Source organism: Gadus macrocephalus, chromosome 20, assembly GCF_031168955.1.
Source record: "Gadus macrocephalus chromosome 20, ASM3116895v1".
Classification (NCBI taxonomy): Eukaryota; Metazoa; Chordata; class Actinopteri; order Gadiformes; family Gadidae; genus Gadus; species Gadus macrocephalus.
Genome location: NC_082401.1, coordinates 9,567,138 through 9,573,791, shown reverse-complemented (window position 1 = coordinate 9,573,791; position 6,654 = coordinate 9,567,138). Strand labels below are relative to the sequence as shown.

The 6,654-nt window shown below is 45.1% G+C and overlaps 1 long non-coding RNA gene across 1 annotated transcript; it reads right to left on the bottom strand.

Moving 5' to 3' along the window:
• Positions 1-343: 343 nt before the first annotated feature.
• Positions 344-6,569, bottom strand: LOC132448828 (uncharacterized). The gene is made up of 2 exons (XR_009523437.1): positions 6,320-6,569; positions 344-5,908 (listed from the first exon to the last, which is right to left on the bottom strand). It is a non-coding gene; the product is annotated as an uncharacterized LOC132448828 (long non-coding RNA).
• Between the last annotated feature and the right edge of the window lie 85 nt (positions 6,570-6,654).

The following is a 6,654-nucleotide window of genomic DNA, read 5'->3' as shown; positions in this document are numbered from 1 at the left end:
AAATGTGATGTCACTAAAACAATGGCTTGTAATGGCTAATCACTCACATCTGGTAGCGTAATATCACCCCTTTAACAACGATTAAAAATGTAACAATTTTATTATCAAGTCAATCAGGTTGACTTGAAACTTTAATCCAATGTCAATTTATTAAACTACATCAAGGAGGCCCAAGGGAATACTGGGTAAAATCTGGGGAAATCATGGATAGAACCAAGTACCTTTCAGCTGCATTTGCTCGTATTTAGTCCAAATTATGGAAATACAAGGATGACAGGCAAAGGAATGTCCGCCTGTTCCGAAATCCATACACTTTCCCCCCTTAATACAATAACGACAACGGTTATTTTTTTCAAAACATGATACTTTATATTGTAGATGTCAAAGACAATATGTTAGAGCAAAAAGTTCCCGAGAAAAAAAAGAGACTTTTGTAACAGTAGAGCAACAAGTCAAAAAAAATAACCAATATTGAAAAAAATGAAAACAAAATAATATGCATTAATACATATGTAAACCTAGAACTGTAACTTTCTGAACCGTAGTGGTCATAGGTAAAACTGGCTTAAAGTGGACACCTGGGACAAAAATACATCAGGCTTCGGGTTTGAGCCCTTTGAAGAAGTCCAATCATGGTATAAAACACACATCAACCCCCCACACCACTGCCTGGCATTCAGACATTCGGCCGGTTCTGCTGTTGACCCTTCATGTATGTAGCCTCACTACAAAACTCACACCTTTCCTAGATAAATACAATAAAATCTATCGTCTGTGTGTTACAAATGCTAGAGAAAACAGCTTTGAAATGGTGTATGTTTAAATCTCAGCTTTATGGATTCCTTGTTTGTACAAATGAGAGCAAATTCACCTAACACTGAAAACTGCCCTTCCCTCGGTTCTCTAGGAGGGGACTCTTTAAAAAACTAGCCAGCCAACAGAGAGAGAGAGAGACCAGAGACAGAGAAGGAGAGAGAGCAAAAGTGTTGATGCAATCTTGAGAAGGTAGTCAACGTGCCCTTCAGTGCTACATCCCATGTGTGGATGTGTGTTGGGGTACAGACTGACAGACAGCGCATGCGGACATACAAAAACATGCAAAACATTTAGGGGGTGGGGGGGGGGACAAGAGGGAGAGAGACAGAAACAGAAAGTGGGTGAGAGAAGGAAATCTGTCCTTGTTGAAGAGTCGTAGACCAAAGGTAATGTGGAAGCCATACTAAAACATGTTTGTTTTTTGGTGGCACATTTGTTGGATCATCAGTGTGGTGAGACGGTCACCCTCTCGTGCCCACTGCACCGTCCGTTGACGGATCCCCATTGACTTTGAATGTGTACGGAGGCGCAATGCATTGTGGATCTGTGCGCTCCGTTGGAGCCTTCGGCGCCGTCAAAAAGTAGAAAAAAAATTCAACTTTTTCGGCAGCGACGGATCCGTCATCCAATCAGATCACGTATGCAAATTTAAGCACTGTGACACTACTCGGGCTCTGACGACCTTGGAAAGCTCCCCCATCCGTCAGCCACGCCTTCCAACGTCCTTTGACTGACGGTGCAGTGGGCACGAGGAAACCTAGGGCCGGTTAAGCCCTTTTGGGGACTGGGATCAAGGGCTGAACAAATCACCTCATCTTGATTCAACCATCAGACAAAAAACATGCCTGGGTTCGACACCTTTTCAACAACCAGAATGACAATGGCCAATGCTGATATTTAAAGGGAAATGTTGTAATGTATACCAGCTCATGTTCTCTGATGTTTGTTGGGGCCAAAACAGACTTCCCCCTGGGAACATTGTCCACCGATGTGCCTTCTATTTATCAAGCAAGAAGTGTGTGTGTGTGTGTGTGTGTGTGTGTGTGTGTGTGTGTGTGTGCGTGTGTGTGCGTGCGTAAAAGCAAGTGAATAGTTGGTGGACAGCGAGGAATGTACAAAAAAAGGATGATATTGTAAATGACAATTAGTCTAAACCAAAGTGAAATGTTCTATAACTAAGGAGAAAGCACTTATAATGGTCCCCATTCCAAAGGCTTATATAAAGAATATCATTAACATAATGTTTCAAAAGATTGATTTAGTGCTACTGCTTGGGAATATACTCAATGTTTCCACCAATATTGTCCTCCACCTCTTAGAAGTGTGTATCGTTAAGCCAAGTAAAGAAATGAGCCATGAGGCCATATTGTCCGGGGGAAATTGTCATCTGCTGAAGCCGTTTGGGGGAGACAGAGGAGAGAGAAAAGGGGGGAGACAAGCGAGAGGGGTGATTCAGGCCAACGTTGTGGTGGGAATGCCACCGTCGGTTACGGTGTTCTGAAAGCTACGTCTTCTGGGTAACATTTCTTCTGAACGGAGTTATAGTTTTTTGTCTCAACAACCTGAACCTGTTCAGGTTGTTTGACGGCTAGGTGGTTTGTCTAGCTGACCTTAGCTCGTCGTCTTAACGGGGTACCGTTACTATTAACTGGTTATCTTAACTAGTCATTAGTTACCATACCTGGTTCCAAGTTACCTTTAGTCGTCATCTTAAATGGTTCATAGTTACCTTAACTGGCTTCCTTAACTAAACCCTATTGATAAGAAACCATATCTCTTTACTAGTTACCATAACTAGTTCTAATTGAAGGGCCAAGCCCCCGAAGGCGTGAATGTGATATAATAAACTATACATTTAGAGCACCGATGAGTAGAATAAACCAACGAACGTTTGGTCGCCAATAAAAAGGTCAGACTCTGTTCTGCGGTCATTGGTGCTCCTGGCTGATCACAGTGATACAATCAGAGGTACGGGGGCTGCGGATAGCCACGTGTCCATCCGTCTTTTGATCTTCCTCTTTGGAGAAGGTTTTAGGATAAGCGTGTGAATTATTAAGATTGTACAAAAATAAATCATGAATATGCAAATGTTACCGATTGATTCATCAATAGACATTCAAATATTGGTAATTTAGGAAAGGTATATTTTGAACAAAAGGGTGCACAGAACCCAGCGTGAAGATATGCGAGTTGACATCTTAAATAAAGAGGAGAGGGATGAATTAAACGGAAAAAGAAAAGCCATTTTTCCAGAGAACAATGTAATGTAACAGTGATTGCACAGTATGTTGTAGTGTGTGAGTGTCGTAGGCAATGTAACTCGGAACAGTATGAGAACTACCATGGGATGAACACAACTCAAAGCCAGTCGTTGTTACTGACGCAAGGGAACACAAGACCAATGGGATGCTATATTGCTCAGCGGTGAGCCAACCGTAGCAAGTGACAGTAAGTGGTGCTTTCATTAATACCCTCGAGAGGGCAACAAATTTGCCCAATGAAAATATAAACCTTGCAATACTAATTTCAAAAACAAGTTCATAATATTTCATTTTTATATATATATAATATAATATGCATATTTTTCATATATAAATCTACTATGAACAGACAGTATAGTAAATACACAATTATTATAATCATTGTACAAAGTAGTATTTGCATTCCCAAAGCTTCCCCATAAACCCTGGAGCTCAAAAAACAGCAAGGAAAATGTCCTCGCCCACCAGAATCCAAACCCTTTTTCGGTTTTGAAACATGTAAACTGTACAACAAACAACGTAACAGAGAGGAAAGGAGGAAAAGACAGGTGGGGGCGAAAAGTGCTGTATACAAAATAAAAAAATGATTAAAAGGTACAACACAAAACATATCAATAATAGTCACTTGACTGCACTTAAAAAAAACTAAACAGATACAGCAACGAAACGACCGAGGAAACAGCTGGCAAATTTCGGGGGGCTGGGGGGTTGGGGGAGGGGGAGGGGGAGAGAAGTCTTGGAAAAGATATCCTCCTGACCTCCTGTCAGGACCCCGCCCCTGCGTCGAGAAACAAGGCTTCAATGCAAAAGTAGAGTTTGAAACAAAACGACCGTGGAAGAAGGTAGCTGCCCAGAGGGAAAGACAATGTGAGCTGGGTGACGGGGAGTTGGTCTGGTGGTGACGGGGAGTTGGTCTGGTGGTCCTGGGTGTTCTCAATCAAGCTACGTCAAGATGCGTTGCTTCTATCGTTGTCAATGTTCAAAACTGTCAAACTGTCAAACGCCTGCAGGCTGTGGCTGACGAAGCTCCCCACTGCCCCTCCTCTCCCAGATGGGTGGGGGTCGTACTGCCGGGCAGTCCTTGGCGCTACATACGGCAGCGCTGGCCGAGATGATGTACATCACGCACCATCTCTTAGATCATTTCTGGTGGCCAGAGATAGATGAAAGTTATGAACCAGACAAACTCTCCACACAGACGTGTGTCCGCCGACCTTACTGTGCCGTCAGAATAATAAGTGTGTGATTTGACTTTGTAGGTCTGGCTCCCGGTCGTGTCACACACCCGTCCCCCACACACACACACGCACTCACCCACAAGTATATGAGCGCACATGTTCTCACTCCCTCCCACCTGGTCGGTAGCTCAGGACAGGGGGAGAGCAGATGCGTTTCACTAGTGTCACAGGGGGTCGCGTACTGAAGCGCGGAGCGACTCAGACACTGTTAAAACCCACCGTCTCCGGTCTGGCGTCTGAAAACACTGCACTGTCCTCAACGTGGGAAATATTTTGTGGGGAGGAGCTCGCTCCTCTATCAGTGATGTGCTGATGTTTATTTGTCGGTGGACACGCTTAATGCACGAATTCTGGTTGACAATGTGACCTCCTGTGATTAATAAAGGGGTGATAGTACATCATGCTTCGTCTTGTGACGTTATTGGAATGCAGTGCATGCTTGTTATTTCATCCATTCAGAAATCCTAGCTGGAAAATCAGGCTTGTCTGGAGAATAGTAAATAAACCTCCCAGCACAGCCAAGCCACGCTTTTACTCAATCGGTCAACAACTACCTTCCAAAAAGCAGGTAAAAGTGGTACGATGAAAAAATAAGGGTTTAATTACAGGGTGGACAGGCTGTGTGAAAAGCATTATGGGTAAACATGCCAGTCGTCCAGTCTCTATGCCAACAGCATGCAGGCTTGGAAAGTTTTGCCGCCCGAGTAAAAAATAGTAAAAGGATAAGGATGAGAAGAGGCCTTGTTCCCAAACCTGTCTTTAAGGCAAAATGTCTTGAAGTTCAGTTCATTGTGAAATATCCACCAGGTTCGAAAAAAAGGCACAATTTTGCAGTCATTTACCATCAGTCGGAACAGAGCCAAGAATCACCGTTCGAATCGACCACCTCCATTCCACTTCATCCAGAGGACTTCGGGCAGAAATGTATTCCACACTCGCATTTCCTCCATCTCCAACTGTGCTCCGCGGGTCACGGCATCAAGCTACGGTCCCCGGATCAAGGATACATCCACGCTCTCAGACTCAGAAATAAAAAAAAAAGGAGAAGAGGCGAGGCGATAGAGGCGAGGGAGACCGAGAACCTCAACCCAGAGCAAAGATGACCGTCTGGTGATCCGTGCCTCATTCAGACGGCGTCGGTTTAAAGTCCTAAAGTACTGGCATTCGAGGCACGACAGCGCACGATGGCTCGGTTTTCCAACCTTGAGTTCCTCGTCTCGAGGCGGCCTGGTAGCAGCGGCTCAGAGACTCGGGCCCTCCGTTAAAGATGACAACGCAACACAACGTGGGCCGAGCATCCAACCCCCTGTGCACAACCGAACACCAGTGTTCTGTTTCAGCCCCCCAGAGCCCCCGTTTCTTCTATGAAACGGAGACCCGGCCCCCCCCATTCCGCGCTAGGACCCCCGCCACATTGAGATAGCAATAGGTGAGACACCTGGCAGGGGGGTGGGGGTGGTGGGGGGGGGGAGGGCAGGGTTTAAACTGAAACAGTGGTTTAGATTGGACGAGAACAATGTCCGAGAGGCAGGCTTGGCTTATGAGTGGTTGAACGCCGGGTCCACTTCCTCCTCCATCGGCTCCTCCTCAGTCCTGGGAGAACGACATTAAATCAAAGCAAAGATATTAGGTATTGTCTATCTAAAAAGTACACAGGAACCAAATAATAATCAAAAGGTAGGATTGTGTCCACATTTGTACTTAAACAAAGGGCATGACAAAAATCAAACGTCACAAAGGGGGAAAAAAACAAAGAGGCGGAGAGAGAGAGAGAGAGAGAGAGAGAGAGAGAGAGAGGGGCAGAGACCGGAACAAGAGAGAGAGAGAGAGAGAGAGAGAGAGAGAGAGAGAGAGAGAGAGAGAGAGAGAGAGAGAGAGAGAGAGAGAGAGAGAGAGAGAGAGAGAGAGAGAGAGAGAGAGAGAGAGAGAGAGAGAGAGAGAGAGAGAGAGAGAGAGAGAGAAGAGAGAGCGAGAGCAGGGCGAAGGACATTTGAAGACACAGACCTTTTGCTGATGTGCTTGTGGCGACAGACAGTGACGCCATGGCGGTGACCGTCTCGGTCTCTTCGCTCTCAGAGCGGAGCACCTCGCTCAGGGAGTAGCCCAGCTTCGACGCAGACCGCTGCAGAGAGCGCCAGTACTTGCCTTCACACAGGAAACAGGAAATGATCAGATGAGTCTCCTTAAATAGACACTTTAAACGTTTGAGCCATCAAACCAAGTGGGCCAACCACAAGAATGTTAATTCATATAGGTAATACAATATTAAGATTGTTTAAAGTACTCCCATACCAAAAATATAGTACTCATTTATGAATTACATTTATAAAGCACAACTC